Source organism: Salarias fasciatus, chromosome 13, assembly GCF_902148845.1.
Source record: "Salarias fasciatus chromosome 13, fSalaFa1.1, whole genome shotgun sequence".
Taxonomy (NCBI): Eukaryota; Metazoa; Chordata; class Actinopteri; order Blenniiformes; family Blenniidae; genus Salarias; species Salarias fasciatus.
In genome coordinates, this window is record NC_043757.1 from 8,163,132 (window position 1) to 8,185,240 (window position 22,109).

The following is a 22,109-nucleotide window of genomic DNA, read 5'->3' on the forward strand; positions in this document are numbered from 1 at the left end:
TAACTCTGCCTTCAAACCCCAAAATAAATAAATAGACTAAAATAAAAATAAAAATAATAAGTCCAGCCCCATTGAAGCTGTTTTATTAGCAACAGCCGAAATGACTTTGGTGATTTGATGCCCCTGGTGGACAAAAATGTTGCTCAAGGGTGAGTGGACTTAAAGAACACGATGGGACGGTCGAGATGGGCTTTTAACCCATACAAAGATCAAGTTTAATCATAAAAAAAGCTTTCAGGGCAGCGCTGTCAGCAGCATGTGTGGACACACTTAAATCCATCAGCTGTTATACCTGCACCAGCTTCTATGCATTAAATTTTTATTGCATACAGACGCACAGGAACTGCAGAGTACTTGCAAAAGGCAAATAAATACACTCAAAAAAAAAAAAAAAAAAAAAAAAGGAAAGGCTTCAGCAGTTTCATCTCAGCTGCTATTTAGTCTGAACAGTTATAATCTTCTGGCCAGTGACCTTTCCTCTGGTTCTGAACTGGTTCAGTTAAAGAAAATTAAAATCGAGCTGATATTTGTTTTTGTTTCATCTGAGGCAAATAAATAGTCTGATCTTTCCAAGAAACACTTGGCTTATCAACACATTTCTGCAACACATTTCAAAGAAGAAGCCAAAACACCGACCACGCAGACTTATTCAGCGCGTGACCCTTCTGGACTGGCCTCATGACGAGGCTGCAGATGATGCACGATCATAGTCAAGAGAAACGTCGTGTTACACCCAGGCTCGCTCCAAGAAGAAGATCGGCTTCTGTTTCAGCTTTCAAGCATGTCGCCCCTCCATGTGAGAGGTATCAGCACTTTGAACCTGAAGGTGGGGGGGGGGGGGGCTTCCTGGCCGAGATGAATTTGGATGCCCATAAAAGTGCCCTTACAGTTAATGGGGAGCTGCTTAGTCAGACGTTCAGCCCCAATCGATGTGAGGGAGGAGGACGGCCAGATTTCTTCATCGAGTTAATCAAGACCTTCTTTGGCTATTCTTATGTTTCTCACAGTCAATTCAACAAAAAGAAAGAAAGGATTTAACTTTCACTCTTGAGGAAACCTCAAAGACGCCAACTTAGGTAAGGGAGTGTCAAAAAGCATCCTGTTTTAAATGAGGCAATCCGACACAAATCCTGCAGCAAATGTGGTGAAGGAGTAGAAGAATGTCTTCACATGTTCACATGGCAACAACTTCCAAATGAAAAGCCAAACTTCCGTTGCGTTTTGGGTGTCTGTTGGCATGACAACTCTGAGCCACTAAAAGTGCAATGTTTGGGAAAACGGTTCCCAAGGTGGTAGTTTTTGATAGCACTCATGAAGACAGGCGAAAACGACACTTTCTGGAAACGCTCTGGATCCATGTCTTCGTAAAAGACGGAAACACTGCTGCTGTGCACACACACCATGGAAGAAGTAAATAGTTCTGCACGTGGGTGAGTCGATAGAGAATGACAACAATGGCGGCTTCCAGATTGGTATGACAGGCACTTAATGTTTAAAGCATATTATTCTCTGTGTCCATGTATGTTTCCTCACAAAAGCAAACAACAGGGCCAACTAGTGGTCTGACATGCTAAACACATAATTTTTTTCTGTTTCTTAGCTCGTCTGAAGTACGTTTTTAAGAGAATTGCACCACATTATTGATGGTGACGTTGAAGCTCAGTTTGTTCCTGACCCAGACATAGTGTGGTTTGATTAACGTCTGATGCCAGCATTTGCTAAACAGATAAGCATTGGACCTTTTGCATTTCATATTATTTATCGTAGCATCGTCTTTTTGCTGTTGTGTAGAGTGGAGGAATCACATCCAACACAGTGTGACTTCAGCGCTGTGCTCGCACTGAGAAGTATTAAATCATCCACACCTGATTCACAGACAGTTTTTAAAGGTGGAGCGAAAGAAATAAACACTGGAAGACAGCTGGTCAACAATGCCGAGAGTGAGTGTACAAATAACAGTCTGTCATGTCTTGTCTTGGGTTTGCTGAGACATGCTTGGTGTGTGTTGCGTTCAGACTTTAACTGAGCTGCACCAGGGACCTGGATTTCAGAGGGTCCTGGTCCAGCATGGCTTGGACTGCACTGATCCCACATATTTCGTCCTCGAACAGTTATCTAGCCCAGATTGGTTAGAAGCTGGTCAACATTAAAGCAAACTTTATGCAGCTGTTCAAGGTGCTGTTTAAGGAACTGGTCCGATATCAAACTGAAGAGAAGTCTGACTGCAGCCTGAGAGTGAGTAAATGCAGGCTATTTGTCTGCAGTCACTCCAGAGTGGCTCCAGAGCCACAGGTTGCAGATCACTGTTTTAGGGTTTTTATGCAAATACTGGTTTTTAAACCAAACCAGCACTTTCTAGCCAACACTACCCTGAATTGTTTTCCTTCTCTACCCATCTTTTAGATGTAGTGCCTAATCCAAACAACGTGGGATTAAAGCTGAAGCTTTCCTCAGCCTGGCTCAGTATTTCATCTAAGCTATCAATAACTTATCTAAGCAAGTCCATGTAGTCGCGTCAGAAAGAAAAGATGGCTGAAAAACCTCGAGTTCATTACTTCCATGCTTTGTGGAAACATTTTTCTTCCCGTGGAGTGGATTGTCTGGCTCCTGCTGCCAACAGTCTTCTGGTGTTTTTTTTTTTTTTTTTTTTTTTTTAAGTGGACATGCCCTTGTGATGCCCCTTTTGAGAAAAAACACAAGACTGTTGGATGTTTTGATCCTGCCGGTCCTTCTGTTATCCTGGAAGATAATTCTGCATCGCTGTCAGAGACGGCATGCTTAAGGACAGTTCCTTTACATTAGAGCCACCCTGTGTGAAAAGCCAGGGGTGATTTTTACAGCATCAGCTTTGTTCGCTATTTGTTTCTGCATTGACTCACTCTTGAAAGACTATTGATTTTCCTCCTGCGGTGTGTGTGTGTGTGTGTGTGTGTGTGTGTCTGTGGGGAGAGGAGGAAAGACAGAGAATCCTCGCCTTGAAATTTATGTTGCATCATTTCCCTTCCCATGAACAGCTTTAAGCTCACAGTCTGTTTCCAGGATGTGGCAGGATACAGACATCAGGGGAAGGAGTCGGGGAGGATTTCAGCCAAGGGTGACAACCGAGGAGGAGCGTGGAGGGTGGGGTGGCCCAGTGCTCTTTTCAAGAGGGTCTCTTCTCGTAACACAAGACACCAGGTGACCTCCATCACCCCGGGGGAAATGTTTTCAAAGCGTACAACTCAGAAAAAATGGAATCTTATCTGGTATACTTGTCTCCTCATCTCTCTCTACATCTTTTATCCCCTTTTATGTGGTGTATCAAAGGGATTTACAGCCCAGGGGGTGTGCTATAAGCCACGGTCCCATTCTAAGCAACAATCTATGTTCCTCCTAAGCAGCCTAAACAGCTACATTTCCTCAACCCCGATGCCATCGGGGGCCTCACACTTCAGAGTTGATTTAGCTCGGCTGTACCTCAGCTGCCTGACCTTCCTCAGCAGCCCCGCCCTTCCCAGGCAGGGCGGCATGCTGTATCCTTAGTAACCACAATCACCCACTCCCCTCCGTCTCCGGCTCTCGCCTCGGGATCATTTTCCTTTGCTTCCTCCCTCCCTCCCTCCCTGCTCGTTCCCTTACAGAGGGCATCCAGGTGAATGTCAGCAGTCACGTCCTGTTTCAGGCTGTTCCCTCCACCTCCGTCCCCCTCCACCTGCTCCTTGATGTACAGCCCCGCTGCCTGATGGAACCACTAAAGCTGCAAAACAACCTGCAGGGCAAAACACAACCGCAGCGTTTGACCTCCGGGCGGCCACCGAATCACAGCGTAAACATCGGGCTCAAGCGCGGCTCGCATGACTCTGCAGGGGGATTACTTTTCAATGGGTTTAGACAGAACGCTCGGCCAGAGGTTTGCCTCACAGCAAAAACACCCAGGTTCGAGTCCAGGTTCTCCCCGTTCCCTCCCATAACCAGAGATGCTCATTAGGTTAAGTGGTGTCTCTAAAATGCCCACAGGTGTGATTGTGTTTTTCTATCTATGTTTACAGTCTAATGGATGGGTAATGTCTCCCAGGGGAACTCTGCCTTTGGCCCCACTGCTGAATGGAACAAAGTGGGAGGGTGTAGAAGATGAAGGGATGGACGGATGGATTAGTTCTGACTCAAAAAGGTAGGAATTAGACATTTTCCTTTATAATCATAATTAGAAGAAAATCCAGAGCTTGTAGATATATCTGTGTGTGAGATACATTTATTTATTTGTGCAGGCAGCAACTTGAAAATTAACTATGAATAGAATGAATTTAGCTCAAAGGGCAGCTCGCTGAGTTCTGCCAGCCATGGCCGAGAAGAACTGCTGACAAGCACAAGAGGAGATTTGCATAATTTTTCGTTTTTTTTTTTTTTTTCGAAACCATTGGCAGTCCTGGCCAGTGACTACATGGTCAAAGACACAATGACCATGAAAAATAGGTAGACGTCAGGAAACTGACGCAATGAGCCTCCGTTTGCTCATGAGCAAATACTGGACGAAGCCTTCCACAGCGAAATTTAACAACTCTCTGAAACAGTGAATGCAGCTTTAAACGTGAACATCCCTTGTTCTTTTTAATGACGCCGTAACTTTTCAAACGAAATTGAACACTGTTCTACATGGTTGCCATGCCGACAGGACACTGTTTCCTCTGGATGTTGGTTGAGGAGAGAGGGAGGAGGGCTGAGCCGATTTGAAGCAGGAAATCATTCTCTTTGGAGAGGCGGAGCTGCTGTGCTTCAGCTGTCAGCTCCACTCTCCTCAGTCAGCTCTGACTCAAACTGTCACATCACAGGGCTGCGGCTCCACAAAAACACTCCAGTGGCTGCAACAGATGGACATTGTTAGACTGAAAGGCCATCGTGGATTACGAATTAATGAATTCATTTGTGTATTGAAGCACTGTCGATAAATTAGGCGCCCCAGGGTGATTTATGATGAACAAAAGGTTTTTGTTTTTGGTCTGAGGAGATCCACAGAGTTCAGGTTCGCTGAACGTAAACGCAGAAGAACCTCTGTAAAACATGAAAGGACAGAAACACAGTGTAATCAATCTGTTGTTGTTTGCTTGTTATGAAAAAAAGATCCTTCTCACTCACTGCAGAATGTCTCCGCAACGTGCAGCTCTGCAGTATCCTTCAAAATGTTTTGCTTCCTATGGAGAAAATCCCAAAAAGCTCGCTCCAGTGGGCACACGGTGATATAGTGGGTTGTACTGTCACCTCACAGCCAGAATATCTTAGATCAGAGGTGTCAAACATAAAGCCTGTGGGCCAAAACTGGCCTGCAACAAGCTCAAATCCCACGCACCAAATCATTTGTAAAAAAAAATCAAAGAAAAAAATTGATTTTTTTCAATCAATTTCTTCAGAATAGCAGATATAACATGAAGACCTGAGCTGAGATATTGATTATGGTGTCATAAAAGACAGCTAACCTTATTTCTAGCAAATTAGCTTTAGCGTCAGAGCCATGCTGTCAGGGCGTGTTTGTAAAAAAGTGGGCCGACTTGGTAAAATAGTGCCACAAAAACCTGTAATTGAAACTTTAAAGTATTTCTTTGCTGTGGCGCAGAATACATGTGATGGAAATGTCTATGTTCACAAAACCAAACAATTACCAAACCGGAAATGACAACAACTTCAAAATAAAGCCAATTCTGATGCAAAATAAAGTGAAATATCAAAAAGCAGCTGCATGACGCATATTTTATGCACTCATCCTGACGGCATGGCTTTGAGGCTAGTTTGACAGCAACAAAGCAGCAAGCATGGCAGCATCGTATATATTGTGTATATCATGAGCTTCTGTTGAGTTTTCAGCTGATTAAACACACCCTTGTCATGATTTTCCAGGCACTTCATTCACCCTGATCCACAGCATTGTGCAGACATAATGGATGCACTTTAATTGCATAGCACTTTCTCATCACTTCAGCAGTGGGGAAAGAAGAGCGAACACACTGTCACATTTGCTCATTCATTTGCACACTCCCACATCAGTGACGGAAGCTGCTTTGCAAGCTGCTTGCTCCTGATTTTGAATAATTCGGTGACACACCGAGAACACTTTGACCAAAGACCAGCCAATTGGCCGAACCTCCAACGACGAGACCGGAGGACGACCCGCTCCATGGTATGAACCTCGGCTGTGCGATAGAAGGGATTCACTGGGGAAGCTGTCAACGCTTTATCACGTCCTTTTAATTAAAACAGCTTCTCAGCTTTGAGGTGCATTTTTTAATTCAATGATAAACATGCCAGTTTAGGAACAAAGTCCTTTTTTTCTTCTTACTTGAACCAGGGAACTGTTTTTGCTCAAAATCTGTCTGAACTTTATATGAATTTTGTAACTTTTGTCCAAAAACCTTTTAAGCAAAAGAAAAAAGAAAAAAAAAACAATGATTTTTTTTAATTTTTTTTTATAAGACCTGAATAGTTTTTTTGTTAATGATAACAGGAAACCACAGTATGCAGCCGTAACACAGTAACATGGCCATCCACTGTTACCAAAGCTTTCACTTTTCAATTTACACTTCAAAGGCTTATCAGTAATATCACCCCTAATGTCATTTAGGCTGTTATTGAGTGAATATATACAGTTTCAATGAAGAACTATATATCTTGAATCTTTCCTTGGCTTGAGGTTTTGTGAAAAGAAAAAATACTATATCAGAAAAATGAACCGAGATCGAAAAACCCCAAAGAGTTCCAGGTCACTCTGTTGTGTTGTACGAAATCAATACTGCAAAGTTTGCCTCTGAGCTGGGATTCTTTGAAGTGAGGTAGGCACTTATCAGGAGTTAGCAACCTGCCCAGAGTAGATGGAAGTCAAAATAGTTCATTCTAGTCGTCTGAAAGTTGACATGCATCAATTTATCTGGAGAATTTGTTTAGAATATTTTCACAACTTCACCTTGTCCTCAAACAGCAGTTTCGAGGAGAGGAACAGAGACTCTCTTCCATCTTCAAAGCGATAAAAGTCCAGGAATAAAAACTACAGATGCACAGACACCATTTTTTAAAGGTAAAAGTACAAGCAGTAACATTGAGCTACTTGCTAAAACAGAGTATCAATATAAGTACTTATTAAATGCCATAAAGTGTAATTCATACTCAAATTGTGAAGGATATGTGTTGCTGTGAACCATTTCCACACAGCCTCTGCAATGCAGAACTATCTTCAACAGCCTCACAGCCTACAGCGTCTATCGACACTCAGTAACTTTACATTCCATGGCAGCTGGTTCACCATCTTCTTTAGTGACAAGACACCACGACACATGTAGAGACACAACGCCGAAGAAAAGAAAAACACAAAAACAAATCGACTGATAGAGGCTGCGGGAAATTAGCAACTCTACGCTTAGCTGAGCAATATTAAACCACTGTTCAAGGTGCCTTCCACCCTCCAAACATATCATTTATATGTCTAAATGACTTTTTTTTTCATTGGATAAAAGCAGGTTGCAGGTTAAAAAGTGACAACAAAATTACAAGCCACAAAACAGAATTGGTTAGCGAGAATACAAATACAAACATTACTCCATGTAATCCACAATCTGAAACGCTTTGTAAAACCTGTAAAGAAAATTCACTGTGTTGTTCAAAAAAAAAAAAAAAAAAAAAAAAAAAAAAGAATTTGGAATCCAAGATAAAACACTTTGTAAGTGTAAAACCAAATTAGGGTTCCGAGTTTTGAGAACAACCTGAAAACAGCATTTGAAAAACATTTTCTTCTGCAGCTGCCTGCTTCTCTCCACTGAGGGGGTGTGGACCCCCCATCTACTGAGAGCGCGATTTAGCAAAAAGTCACTCAGGCTACGCTAATTCAAATCATATAAATCACCCCTTCGGTCAGCAGAAAGAGAAATTATGTGTTTTTTTTCTCAAGTTTAAAAGAGACCCAAACTTTTGAGTAGGCACCGCCAGAAGTAATCAATGACAAAACGGGAACATTTTCTTAATTGAGGCGTTGAATCAGGTTCAGAACGTCTTTATTTTCCTGTATGCTTGAGCTGCTGTCAGTGAAATAGAATTCCAAGAGAAGAGTCTATTTCAACCTGTCCCATCCTCATTTTTGCATTTGCCAGTGAGGAGTCAACTCCCAGCTTTATGCTCACCATGTTTTGTCTCTTTCAAGGTTGATTCAGCTACAGAGATGCAGGTTTAATGAGTGATCAGCGCAGCAAGGAAGGAAAAAAAACTGAAAAAAGTTGGTAATAATGGATTATGAAAGAGTCCCATCCTCTCTTTCTTTAATCATCCTCTTTAATGCAATGTATGATTGAAATCGCTTATATTGTCTTCCAAATTAGTCTTGTGGGTCATTATGGGAGGAGACAGCGATGCATGTTGAGGCGTTACTGCCCTTCTGTTCCACCTGTCAGCGGGTATTATTTAAACACACTGCTGCAAACAGCTGGACTGTGCTGATATCAAATGTCAGGACCGGTGCGTCTCCACCCTTCTGCCACAGACTGTGGGTTTAACCAGAAAGCCGCATCCCGCGCAAACGACGTGATTAAGGCAGATCTCCATTCTGAGAAGAACGGCGATGGTGGTGAATAACTGTGGTCTCATTGGGTCTTTACAGATTGTAATTTGAGATTCGGGCTCGGAGGTGAAATGAATGTGAACTGGCGTATACGCGCACCGCGCAGATTGAATCATTCAATTACTTTTCAGCCTCCATTTGAGTTTCTGTGCATGCGGTGTTTAGGAGTGTCGAATTCTTTCTTTTTTTAAAGGCACGTATTGATGCTGAATTATGTATGGCATAAACTGGTATTTGAAGGGATGTAGGTGAACTCTGCATGTTAACCTGACAAAAAAAAAAAAAAAAACAATTACCACAATGCTGTGATGACCCAGACACGTGCACACATGCAGAGTTTTGATACATGCAGCAAACCTGTTTTTTTTTCTTTTTTCTGTGATATATGGTGTGCATTAGCCGACAGTAATAACCACTGAGGTCCGTTTGGTCCATGGAGCCTCCTTTTTTATGATTCAGTGGCAAGCAGGTAAAAGCTGGTGTGGTCGAACTGTCTCCATGGAAACCTGCTTTATTAATCTCCATGACTTAACAATTTCCCTCCGCAGCGGCTCCGGAGAACGGGGCTGGAGCTGCCTTTACAACAACACGGGCTTGAATGAATATGCATGACGGCGGGGGGGTGGGGTGGGGGGGGGAACGGTCATTCATCAGCGAAAACCAGAGTACGGCGCGCTACACTGGGATATTGTGGCGGCGGACCGCCTCATGGGAACATGATTAACTACCTTCTCTCCCACTTCCTCAGCAGACATCAAATTGTTATGCGTGTGTGTTTTTCTTCCCTTTTAAAAGCAGATGTTAATTATTTTTTTATACAGTACATTTGACTTAATTAATCCAAAGAGTAAGTATTCAATTTTCTAGTGAGCAGAATAATGCAACATAGAGAGAGGCCTGAGAGCTCATTATTGGTAATTTAACAATCCCTCCATGTTAAACATATTCTCCTGGATTGGTAGTTTAGTTGAGAGTCACCCTGAAGAACAATCTGACTTTGTTGTGTCCACATGAATGTATGTGTACTCGTCACTTGTATATTATTCTCTGTGCATGTGTGTGTGGTCTCCTCATAAAAACAAACAGCACAAACCTTAATCCAACTGTCTCGGGATCAAGAAGCCCTGCACAGCTGGAGTTACCACAAGGAGAACATGCAAACCTCACGCAGACCAACGTACAAGCCAGGACTCAAACTGGAGTAATTCTCACTGTGCTAGAACTAAACACCACAGCTACTCCACCCCAAAAGTCCAAGTGTTTGATATCAAGGAGACTCTAAAATACTTCTGCTAGTTTCCCTTCAGTCTAAAGAGTGCTGGGGTCAAAGTGCACAAATTTGACCTGCACGGTAGGAGTGTCAGGGAGAAAAAAACAAAAAAAAAAACAACTTGTTTTCACAGTGCAATTAAACTGCAGCTTGGCTGTGATGTGTTGTTTGGATGGTAATGACTTTCTCTGTCCAGCCTCCCATGCAGGTTAGACTTCTACAAGCTTTTTCTGACAGTGGATTCAAAAGTGCCCACAACCTTTCATCTGAAGGTCTGAAGCAGGTCTAAGTCAGATAGGAAACACGGCGTTTTTCAAGTCTTTATCAACAATTTATGCATCCTAAAATACGAAAACTCTTTTGCCCTTGAACAATGTTAATTTCAGTGTATCTGAACAACATCCATACAATGAAAAGCTTTGGTTATTTGTCATTTGACAGTGTTACCTTTCTTAATGTGCCTCATTATTTAACCAGCCCAATCATTTTCTGCCTTAAATCTAAGGAGACCTTCTAATATAACATACCTGATGATGCTCAAGGGGGTGCTGCTGTCTGCACAGCAGAAATGAGACTGTACAGATGAAAACAAGTCAAGGTTGTTGTGAGGAGGGGATGTGTTTACTCAGAACACATTTGGAGACAATAGAGGTGATTCACTTGTACAGCCGCGCATTATGAGCTGAATGTGAATAAGAACAAACTACTAATGCAAGACTACATTTCAAAAGGTGCTGTTTTGAACAGTCATGACTCAAACTAACACCAACCATGACAATCACCTTCAAATAGATGATGTGTGCAGGAGATATCAGTCTTCTGAGCAGCCTTCCAGGCAGCGGTGTTTTTCTGTTATATCAACGGAACGATTCAGTTTGGCCCTCTGGTAGACACGTTTTGCAGCCCTCACAATGATCAAAGTTGCCCTTCTCGGATGCAAAGCGCCGGCCTAGTCAGCACAAAATCACCCTGCGCTCTTCGCAAGCGTTTACATTTTTTTGAAAAGCCACAAAAACTAAAGCAGAAGAGACCCTCAACACTGCGAGCACTGAGCCAGAGGTGACTCCGCCTGGGGACGGCCCCGAGTCCCCTCCTGGCGCTTTACTACAGGAAACACAGCAAATCACCACGACGCACAGGGGGGTCAACACGATGCAACGGGGGGGCTTCTTCATTAACATTGTACCAGTATGTTATGCGGCAAATTTACTTATTCCAGCTGAATTTTGCCTCCCTGGAATCAGAAAACCCATCAACATCTTCACGCTCCATTTATACCGTCACCCAGAACGAACGCAACATGAAATCCACCGTGCAACATGTGGAAAATTGAAGGGCGCACTGAGAGCACTGCATGGACGATCATCATGAAAAATACATGATAATGATGGCGAGAACATTTAGGTGTTGCTGTGTTGTGACAAAAACATTAATTCTTCGATTGCAGAGACAGTTTGTTAAATTTGGGGGTATGATTATGAAAAAGCGAAAAAGCAGGAGCTGCTGAAACTGCTCTTGGAGGTGTGTAGTGATGTGACTTTCTTTGAAGGCCCTTTTCTCTCATTTTGAATTCAAACCTCTTGCCTTGAAAAAAAAAATTAAGGAAAAAAAAAAACCCTTGGGCATTGCCGGGGCAAATCTAACAGATCTGGGGAGGGGAATCAAAGCAGAGGAAGAAGGAAGGAGAGAGAGTGCTGTATATTTATGTCCTCCTTTTACCATATTAATCCCTCCCCGCTAATCCTTCAGCTGCACCAAATAAAACTGTAATGGCTTCGGTGGTCATCTTTATCTCACCAGGCCGCTGACGGACTCGCAGGCAAAAAAAAAAAAAAGAAAAAAAGGACAAAACTCATTGCAGAGCGAGTGGCATGTTTATTACGCTCAATATATTTTTGGTTTGCATGAGCCAAATATTATCGCAGTTTGTCAATGTGCTTTGATGAGCGCATCAGCTTGGCCGTGCACACAGAAGGAGACTGAAGGTTGACTGAGACCGCTTTAGAACCACATTCACCAGACTTCCATTCATTGTGCTTCACTGTGAAAACGGTGAATTTATGAGGGTGTAAAACCCAAACAGAACTCTTTACAGCTAAAATTAAGACAAATTCAAAAGCTCAGGGCTGTGAAAGTTTGTTTCTTTGCGATACAACGAGTGATAGTGCAGTGGTGACAAACATGAGGCCAGTGGGCCAAAACCGGCCCGCTAGAGCCTCCAATCCGGGCCGAGAAAGCACCAAGTAAATTGGAAGAATTCAAAACAGAAAACCGATTTTCTAAAACAAATTTCCTACTGGACAAAACAACACTGAGACCCGAATGGACATATTATTGATGCTGCCATGAAAGAAGCAATCTTACTGCTAACAAATTAGCAGATGATTTTTTGAAACATGTTGAGACTGCAGTAATTTTTGTTATTACCTGTATGGCTTTACAAAAATATAGATATTACTCTGCGCCACGACAACGATACACTTTAAAGTACAAACTTGAAGGTTATTATGGTATTATTTAACCAGTCTGGTGCACTGAAGATGAAACTCGGCTGCATGTAGCCCCTCAACTGAAACGTGTTTGCCGTCCCTAGTTCATAGTATACCGAACTCAACTAACCTAATCATCCCTCAATAATCCCCTTGGGGTAATTCCTTTTTCTGAATTGACCTATCGGTGGCTGACTGAGGTGCTGGTGGGGGTCAAGGGTCAGGAACTCACAGTGGTGGCATGTCTATGGCTATAGGGCCAGCCTCGAGGACAAAACATCATACACTGAATGAACACCCACCAAACACAAAAGTCGGCTTTATTATCCCAGAATGGGAGTTGAAGGATGTGTTAAGAGTTCAAGAATGTGTTGAGAATGTGTTAAAGATCTCTTTCAGTGTTCTAGAATCTGTGGAAAAGTTAGAATATAACTAAACAATAAAAGGTGGAAATGTAAAATTTTCAGTATTCAAACGAGAGCACTATGAAGGGTTGACAGGATTTCACTTCAATAGAGCCAAAACCACGACAGCTTTGATTGGTAAAAATGCAAAAGCTCAGAGATGGTTCAGTAAGCAGGACAGAAAGACTCCACAACTGATTGCATAGATGCCAGCATTACGTCAGTAACTGTAAGTGTGTGACTGAATGGTATTACACACCACTGCACTCCTGTTAAGTGACGCTGCATCATGTGTCGGCCTGTAATAACCGTCCGCCATGACAGGAAGCGAGCTGTTAGTCCGGGCAGAACATATGGTTGGAATATGTTCACATTTTAGGTTGTGTGTGCATGCTGGACCAACATCTAAGGAGGCATAAACACACCATTGTCCTCATTTGCTTCTACATGGAAACTCTTCAACATAATGTGATTTGTTGATAGAATTTTTTTGGACACATTTGATTTGGGAAAAAAAAAAAAGAAAAAAACTTATTTGCAACCTGAGATTTGTGATCTGATCAAATAATTACAGGCTAGAGCATCTATTTAAAAGGTACAGTTAAGAACAGTTCCACCATTTACTTTATCATAAGTAATAATTGTTTTTTTTATCTAACACAGTAGTGGATATTTGTGCAAGAATAAAGAAATAATGAAAAATGCCATATTGCGATTGACCTGTCTTGATATCACATGTGCACTTTCGATGTATTCTGACGTTTGTGCACAGCTGCTGTTTGACATTCTGCACAAGTCTCCCCGTCCTGTTCATGCTGAAGGATCCAAACACATCACCGTAAGCAAAGATAGGACGGAGGATTTATTGGAGCGCTCTTGTGCCTCAGACGCACATCACTTTAATCGATCCACTGAAGCATTACCATAGTCAGCTCGCTTTGGCTCTTCACACCCCCCCCCCCTCACCCTCCCCTCTTCTTCCACGTTTTGATCAATGAAGGTCCCATCCACAGCCAGCCCGACGCCCCCCATCGCCTTCAGCTACAGTCAGACCAAAGCCAGTTGACTCATCTGTGGTGGGAAGCAGCGAGCGCAGCTTGCATTTCTCAATCAAGCCCTTCACTCCAACAGCTACGATCAGGCAATTCCTCCAGCGCCGTGATGGAGATTTTCATGATGGGAAGCACTATTCTCTTAATAAGATGGGGAAAAGGATGACGATCAGAGCTTACTAGCAGCAAATGGAAATCCCTGAAGACCCATTCATCTGCCATTTAATCTGTTAAACAGGAGTAATAAACTGGTGTCAATCCACGGCCTGTTTTGCACAATCGGAGTAAATGTTCTCTCCAGGCTGTATGATATTAGAAATAGTGTGAAGCAGTAACGTGTAACTGTGTTGTAATGTGCTCAGCTTCACAAATGATTTTGTCTCTCAATATTTAATATTGCCTGTTTGTTCTAACATTGACATTACATGTGGTAAAGGTCTGCTGCTCTGGAGCCCCTCTTTAGCTGCTCCCTGCGCTTTTCAAAAATATTGCTCGGTAAATATTCTGGATCAGATTCTGATTGTGGTGTGTATCTTTTATCTCACGCGCTGAAGTGACAAATGGACTCTAAACATAACCCCGAAACAGCTAAAATGACTAAATTGACTCCAACAGCCAGTTGTAAAAGGACCATAAAAGCTAAAGCAGCTGTAATGGCGAACAAAAGCCAAAGGATAGAACATATGAAATGAATATCACAGCTAAACAGCTGTGGTTGAGGCTAGTTCATATGTTGGAAAGTCGGCGAAGATGTCTCTTCTTGTCATAAAGGCTGCAGAAATCCGTCTTAGAGAAAAGGTGTATAAATACATTCCTCTTCCTGCTTTGGTAATTGGTCTCACTCGATACACTTAAAGTAATTCTAAATGACTCGGGGGCAGCTACATCTGGCTTCAGATGTTCTGACTGATTTATGTTGCCTCTGTTTGATCCTTTAATATTCATGCTGTGTTGCAATGCCAATGAATATTTTAGATATTTTTGGATGATGTAATTAATTTTTTGTTTGCTGCTGCTTATTATCTTCAGATCGCCCTTGAAAACTTTAAGCGGTGCCTCGCAGCTGAATGTTCAGACCAACCAGCGGGGATGCCGTTGATATTAATGTCTGTTCAGTCTTTATCTGAAACAACAGATGAATACAACCCTGGCTGCAGTCCTACCTCTTCCCTCAATGAGTTCTGGAGCTGTCGCAACAACGAGGAAAGGATGGACTATCAATACGTTATATGGAAGCATTAGGGCACTCCAGAGAGCTGATGGGGGTCAAGGGTCAACCTGAAAACTCCTGACCCCTGTAGAAATTCTGCAATAAACAACAAAAGTCACAATTTTCAAATTATGTTACCTCTTTCGGAACATTTTGAAACATTGCTTTGGTAAAAGTGTCATAAGCAGACATACGTATGGACACATACAATGGTGTGTACACACATACACATTAGTATCATTTGTACAATTGTATACAACACTCCTAAAAACACAGAAAACTTAACTATGCAACATGTAACAGAAGAATAAAACAAGTGCATTAAAAATCCAAACAGAAGGAAGTACTGGTTTATAAAAACTGGGATCCAAACCTTCATCTGACAAATTTTTTACACATTTTCTCCATCAACTCTGCTTCCGAACATGTAAAAACTATTTCAATATTTTATTCCTCTTTGACCGAAGCTCCAAGGTCATTATTCATAATTAATGTCTGCACACAATAATGTCGGTGTTAGAGGTCGGTTTATCGGGTTTTCGCACGGTCACCCGGAGCACAGTGCAGAAATAAGCAACTGATTTGGATGGAGGAAAGCTAGCTTGCGCCAATCTAACTGCTGCCCATGCTCATCCGTCTGCAGAGCCTCCACTTGGCCCAGATTAACATCAGACAAGAGGGTGCACTTTGAAGATTTTGTCTCAAAAAGTGATTAGCTGGGAGCCGGACATGCGGAGCGACTGGGACTTATTAGCCCTGCCACTTAGTGTACAGAGTGACCGCAGAGAGACGGAGGCAGCGGCCGCCAGAGGAAGATAAGTCATTAATCACAGATTCACTGTTTTCACCCTGATTAGGAAACGAGTCGAGTAAACAGTGTTAACAAGCGGGTGACCTTTGTCTCCTTGCTCTCTTGAACGTATGTTTCAGGAAGCAGCAATCATTTTTGATGGGGGCTTTAGAGCCTTTAATCTGGCTGAAGGAATAGATTTGCAGAGGTTGTCTTTGATTGATGCTTACAGCTTTAATTCAGTCGCTTTTATTGCTGAGGCGTCAATTCCTGTTCCTGGAGGTTCAGGATGTGTTCAATGTGTTCTTGATTTAAAACACCCAAATCTAATAAACGTGACGTGCGCATGCTGCTCATTAACCTATGTTGTACCAATAAACATCAATAATCCTCAAGGTTCATGTGAAGTTTTAACAAATAAGGCTCTGAAACCCAGAACTTTCATCAAAACACCAACCTTTTACATGAACAATATGAAATCTGAACCTAAATATAACTGTTGAATCATAGCAAGTATCAGATTTTCTTCCGAAACTGAAATTTTTGACAGGAAGAACTAAACATGTGGAGGGACTAAAAGGTTCATGAAAGGTTAGCAAGAGTGTCTCTGCAGTGAGAAATCTTTAAACTCAACAGGACACGCAGCTCAGTAAGCAGAATAATGTATGCAGGGAGGAAGAGCATGGTGTTTCAGTGAAGAGGCAACACACTCCACCTTGACTCTCCTCTCCAGCGGCCGACAGAAGTGGGATTTAGATGTGGTGACGGTGGGAAAGCGGTGGGGAATGTTGAAGGGCGGTGATTTATGCCAACAAGCTCATTGCTGCTGTCCCCTCTGTCCTCTGAGGAACGCTATCTCGCAGTTTGTCTGCGACCCTTTGACCTCGGGGCTTGAGCCACTGGCCATCGCCGCCTCCATCTGACTAAAGAGCGGGCCCGGTGGCCCCCGGCAGCCTTGGCGGTGTCACAGCGTCTGGGCTGCATGATCCTCGGGGGTGGGAGCTAATTGGTCACTTTATGTTGGCGAGTCGGTCCAGGCCGCTCGCTGTGGAGGAGGTTAGCGTTATCATCAAGGTGCCATTAGGGACAGAGCACTGATCAGCCAAGCAGCATTAAGGTGGACACAGTTTTTCTATTTGCTTTTTGTTTTTGTTTTTTTCACTTTGACCTCAGAATCACTTTAGAGTCCATTTGACCACTTAATGAAATCATTCAAGAAGAATTTTTTGGACAGATTTTCATGTCCTGAAGAGGAAAACCACAAAACATTAAGGTCTGTATCTGGATACAATGTCCCAAAACATCTCTTAAGGACTTTTAAAAGGTGACCGATCATTTACTTGGATATTCATATTAAAATTTTCTAAAAGAAGTTCATTTGAGGACAAAGATCAATTTCTTGAACATTAATTTTGCCTGAACAGATGCCATCTTCTCATAGATTTTCTTGTATGGTCATCTGCTCCTAGCACTGCATGCTGCTGACTTCAGAGGCTGGTGTCAAATTACAAGAGCTCATTGCAGCATATTGGCAAGCTTATTGCATAAAAATATATCAAGAAAAGATAATATTTGCAGGAAGGATGTAACTTAGGCCCCATTTATGCAATGTGTTTGTTTTTTGTCGTGAAACTTTGCACACGAGCAGAAAACACTACGCTCAATGGCGAGTATACAACAAATAATGTCAGCCTGTTATTACAGGTGTTCCAGCTCTAAAACTACCAATTCATAGTCGAGTATGGACTGGGAGTAATGACACTCTGGAAACCACCATTGTTGTTACTGCTGTTCATCTACTGAACATGTGCAGAACTGTTTACGCCTGTTGTGTTTCTCATGAGGCGCAGCAGCGTTTCCACTGTCAACAAGGAGACAAGTTTTGAACCTTTCCAGATATCATCCATCTACAAGGCACCTTTTCAACATGTTCCAATTTGGGAGCCATTTCCAAAAAGTTGTGTTATTCAGTGGCTTCAAGCATCATTGTGGTGTAAAATTAAAATTGTTGCTGTGTAAACAGGCCCTAAAAAGCTAGAGAAGGGAAGGGTACTTCAATCAATCAATCAATCAATTTATTTTTGTATAGCCCAGTATCACAACAACAGTTGCCTCAGAGGGCTTCAAGATGTTACATTGGTTGGTAAAAATAAAAACAGTGAATAAGCATAATGTTAATATGTCAAATTCACAGTAACGAGACAAAACGAAGCAACCACCGCCTTAGACCCTCACTTCTACTTTCAAACAAGTGAAGGTTTTTTTTTCTTTAAATTCATTTCCTCAAAAGCTGCACCAGTATCATCCTAGAATATTAAAATAAATGCTAAAATAAGCAGAACAGACTCTCTGATGATATTTTGATGCTGTTTAGAGGACAGATTCGTGTTTTCATGCAAACGCTGTATCTCCTTTTCTCCAAGTAAAGAGAATCCTTCCTTGGGAAGTGCTGTTTTGAACTTTTTAGTCATGGTGGTTGTTTTTAAAAATGCTAACTAACTACAGAGATCAAGCAAATCAAAAGTTACCCAAGTGTGCAGATCGAGGGAGCTGAAGACTTGGTTAAAAAAAAAAAAAAAAAAAAAAGAATCAGCAACTCAAAACTATGAGCAATCACTTATATAACGCAGAGATTTGATTCATTGTTTATGTAACACTTATTAGTCAGAGCAACTTTCAATATTAGCAGACAATAGCTACAAGTCCAGAACAGGCCAAGCTGTGACGGCTTGTGTTTCTTCGGTAATTTTAGATTTCTCATAGCATTGTGCCATCTCACTGACCTATTACTTTAGTTTTTTGTTTTTTGTTTGTTTTTTTTTACAAAAGCTTGACACTTCTATATTCATAAAATTCCAGCTTAATAAATGTAGGCGTTCCTTATACACTGCCTACACAAGAAGCAAAGTAAGATGGAGTAGATATGGAATGAGACAGGAGAGTAAATGGCTTCAACACCCAAACCAGACAAGAGAAGAGGAGAAGAAGGTGCGAAATGCTGCATGAGGTTAGTCACACACACTTCCACACAAACAAGTGACGTGTGGGAGGAGCTGCCGGTTCCACGATGTGCGAACAGCTCAGTGAGGCCATGTGGCCGTTGTGACACATCTCTTTCAAACAAGCCCCTCAAAACTGCCAACCTGCAGCCTCCGAGGGGATTTCTGTGAGAATGGATGCCTGACAGTGGCGAGCGGCAGCCGGGCTTTAGTTCCACTCCGGGGATGGACCTGCCTTTCCATGTCAGTGTAAATGTAATTTTCGCTCAGGTTCCTCCTCGCCTCAGATCCTGGATTAAGGTGCGGGAGCCAGCGCCGGGGAGTGGCAGACAGCGGCACGTGACGTGGGAAATTAAATCAGCGCCAGACAATTTCTGGACACGCTTCCACGCGTAGCGTGTGTGCATGCTGTGGGTGTGCCATGGCATCTGGAGTTTGTCCCATTTCACCACGTTATACCGTCATCCGTCCGCACGAAACAAAGACTGCTGCGTGTTCAAATCTGATTTCTCACGGCCAATATTTTCACCTTTAGATCTCGAGGCCCATTAAAGCACAGCCACAGCCCCCATATGAAAGTTTAGAGGAGACTTAAACCTGCAGTGCGACGTGCTTTGATGAATGCTCAATAGCTCCGGTAGGAAAGTTTATCAGGTCATCTGGAGCCGAAGTTTAGATTGAAAAATGTGTCATCACTCATCCACCTGACTGCACCATCCTCAGCTGACCACAAGTATCCCCACTGTGAAAAACAACACAGCCGCTCTGATGGCCACACAGCCGCAGGGAAGATATGGTTCACACACATCCACCGCGCCGCTCAAGTTCACACACAAACAGTTCATCTGCAAGTGGAAAGCTGCACCACGTGATTCATCTGAGTAGTAAACTGACAACCAAAACACAACCAAATTGTACATTTTCCCTTGTTTTAGTTCACTGTTTCCCTCCTTTCACATCAGTTATATTTATAGTTATCATCCTGTGTGTTTATCTTGTGTTGCATTAGGCTGTTAGTTCTAACAGATCTATATGTTCACTCTTGTTTCATGTCGTCAGGCCAGTGTGTTCAGATAACGGCTTGGTTTGTTTCTGTCATTTTTTTATGTATCTTTCCTTTTTCAGACATCCTTTATTGCCCTTTTTGTAAATTCTTCGTTTATATGATTTTGATTCTTCCGGCAGAATTAAAATGGTCTTCCTCATTTTTTCCACTGTTTGGTCCCTGATTTCATGAGAACATTTGTAATATCAGGGGTGAAGGAGTGTTTGCTACCTCAAAGATGTTATTTTAGGCCTTATTCAAACTTCTTCAATGTTATCTACATAACTGAGTAACTTGAGGGATTTTGTTGAGACGTAAAATGACATAAAAGTCAACTGAGCTCATGGGATAAAATGTTGATAATGTGTATAAAAGTCCACAAAAAAGAAAAGATATCCATAATAACTCCAACATGAATCCAAGAGGACTCGTTATACACAATTAATACAATGAAGACTTTAAATACACACTATAAAAGAGTCTGTGTCAAGGTTGGTTGGGCCGTGAGCAAAGCAGCCGCTTCATTTATTGCAGTCATGAATCTGCAGTTATTTAGTATTTGGGATTGTTAAGTGCCTGAAGAGCCAGAGGGAAGTAATTCTGTCTCCGTCCTGGCCTTGAGGAGAAGGAACCTTTCTTCAGAGGGTGGCCATTGAAGCTGTTGGTGACTCAGTTAAGTCCTTTCATGGTCCTTTCCCGGGACGCTGTGTTCACTCTGTGTGGGGTTCACGAGAACTAAGGTTTTGTCGGGTTGTGCCTCCAGACAGGAAAAGCCCTGCAGTGATGTGAACATCGAGTTTCCTCTATTTGAGGTGTTTCATACTGTGCCATGCCTTCATCAGAGCCGGGTGGAGACACATGACTGACACTCCTGGGCATCATTAATCCTGAGAGGTTCCCGAAAAATTCAGTCTGTTGGTAAAAAAACGGTGATAACCATTGATGGTGGAGTCTACCGTCATACTGGATGCTGTCTTCTGATGGCGCTTTAAGTAACGTAGGCACATTTTACCGCTTCAGTAGTCTAAAAATGTTCCACATGATTTGAGATATTCACACATTTGTTCACATCATCTTTTAGTGAGGCGGTCACACACCACAGGGAGGCATTTCGGGTTGTAGTTTCTTCTCTTTGGACACTTGGACATTGCCAGCAGGATTCTTCGAGGTTTGGAAGACGCCCCGCTCTGCCAGCTGAGCCACGGCCGCCCCAATGTCGACTGATAGTTATTAGATTCCCCAGTAATTAATAAGGGAAACTTAATTAATTTTGCATGCCTTATTAATTCCACAAAGGCGTGTTCTTTTGGCATATATTCTGTTAATAGCATCTGGTACCAGGCATCTTATATATGGATCTGACACAGTCTCTGTTTGAAAGCATAGTTTTTGAAGTCATAAGCTCCTACTTTACAACAGCGTTTCTTTCTTTTTTTTTTTTTTTAATGTTCTGCGCCCGGTTCTTTCTCCCTATTAGACACAATTGCTTCATCATTTGTCATTTTTCTTGATCTCATTGATGTAGCCTGATAAAATAAAGGATACATTGAATAATATTTCAATACTCTTTCATAAGAAAGAACTCTGTGATGTTCGAGAAGGAATGAAATGAAAAAATAAATACTTCAGAAAAAAAATTAAATAAGTTACTGACGTCGTATTTTATGGAATGCACCGGGGGAGCCATTGACGGGAGCTGTGCCAGACTCTTCAGAGGCAGATATTTAAAGGCTTTTTCAATGACAGGCTAGTAATTGTAGCGCTTCCATATTCACCCAGAAGAACAATATTGTACCTTATCTCCATGACCTTCAATACACAGTCCTACTCCCCTTTTTCCAAGAGCAAAGAATGAGGGAACGGGAGACACAGAAAGGAGCATGGGGTAACATACGTGATCCAAAACAATATCGACCTTTTCCGTCTCCCGGTGGGATCTCCAGCCTCACTCTGGATCTCCAGGTCCACAGCTCACCACCATCCGTCTTCCTCCTCAAGCCCATGATGTATCACAGCCACTAACTCATTTACAGCTAAGCCCCTTCGAAAGCTGCCAAACCAGGCCGAAGTGCCCCCCCCCCGGGGCCGCGGGAGTCCAGACAAATGTCCCAAACAGCCCAGCACATGTAAACAGGCCCTGTCAGTCAATGTCCTCAGTGCAAACCCACGGAAGGACGACTCTATCCAGATACCTGCTCTTTGATGTGGCTCACTCACAAGAGGAGGCTTTTTAAAATCAACCGACAGTGGAGTGAATTCTTACAGAACAAGGTCAGGATGT

At 42.5% G+C, this 22,109-nt stretch overlaps 1 protein-coding gene across 1 annotated transcript in view; it reads right to left on the reverse strand.

Moving 5' to 3' along the window:
- Positions 1–22,109, reverse strand: part of LOC115398887 (adhesion G protein-coupled receptor A1) — a 129,896-nt gene that overhangs the window by 74,438 nt on the left and 33,349 nt on the right. The gene's annotated exons all lie outside the window — the stretch shown is intronic.